The sequence below is a fragment of the Chrysochloris asiatica genome, unplaced genomic scaffold (genome assembly GCF_000296735.1).
Source record: "Chrysochloris asiatica unplaced genomic scaffold, ChrAsi1.0 scaffold00212, whole genome shotgun sequence".
In the NCBI taxonomy this organism is placed as follows: domain Eukaryota; kingdom Metazoa; phylum Chordata; class Mammalia; order Afrosoricida; family Chrysochloridae; genus Chrysochloris; species Chrysochloris asiatica.
This window is the reverse complement of record NW_006408730.1, coordinates 1,161,713-1,162,738: the sequence shown is the minus strand read 5'-3', so window position 1 is coordinate 1,162,738 and position 1,026 is coordinate 1,161,713. Positions and strand designations below refer to the sequence as shown.

Sequence of the window (1,026 nt, the reverse complement as noted above, 5' to 3'; positions counted from 1 at the left end):
AGACCAGAAGAGTTGTGGGATGACATCAAGAACATCATACATGAAGAAAGCAAAAAGTCATTGAGAAGACAAGAAAGAAGGAAAAGGTCAAAACAGATGTCAGAAGAGTCACTGAAACTTGCTCTCCAGTGTAGAGATGATAAAGCAAATGGAAGAAATGAGGAGGCCCAAGAGCTGAACAGAAAATTTCAAAGATCAGCTCGAGAAGATAAAGCCAAATATTACAAACAACAAAATGTGCAAAGATCTGGAATCAGAAAACCACAAAGGAAGAACATGCTCAGCATTTCTCAAGCTGGGGGAACCTAAGAAACAATTCAAGCCTTGACTTTCGTTATTGAAAGATTCTCTAGGCAAATTTTTGAATGATGCAGAAAGCATCAAGAGACAATGGAATGAATACACAGTCACTGTAGCAAAAGGAAATGGTTGATGTTCAACCTTTTCAAGACATAGCATATGATCAAGAGCCAATGATCCTGAAGGAGGAAGTCCAAAGTGCATTGAAGGAATTGGTGGCAAAGAACAAGGTACCAGGAGTTGATGGAATAAAAATTGAAATCTTTCAAGAAAGTGAGGCAGCATAGGAGGCACTCACTCATCTCTGCCACGAAATCTGGAAGACAACTATCTGGCTGACTGATTGGAAGAAATCCATATTTGTGCCCATTCCATCCCATTGATATGACCCAATGGAATGCAGAAATCATTGGACAATCTCTTTGATATTCCATGAGAGTAAAGTTTTGCTAAAGTAACACAGAAACGGCTACAATCATATGTTGACAGAGCACTTGCAGAAATTCAAGCTGGATTCAGAAGAGGCCGTGGTACACAAAGGATATCATTGCTGATGTCCGATGGATCTTGGCTGAAAGCAGAGAAAATCAGAAAGATGTTTACCTGTGCTTCATTGGCTATGCAAAGGCTTTTGATTGTGTGGATCATGACAAGCTATGGACAACATTGCAAAGTATGAGTATTCTGGAACACTTAATTGTGCTCATGAGGAATCTGTACATGGAT

The 1,026-nt window shown here is 39.6% G+C and overlaps 1 pseudogene; it reads left to right on the top strand.

Moving 5' to 3' along the window:
- LOC102827962 overlaps window positions 1-1,026 on the top strand; it is a 66,238-nt pseudogene that overhangs the window by 63,457 nt on the left and 1,755 nt on the right.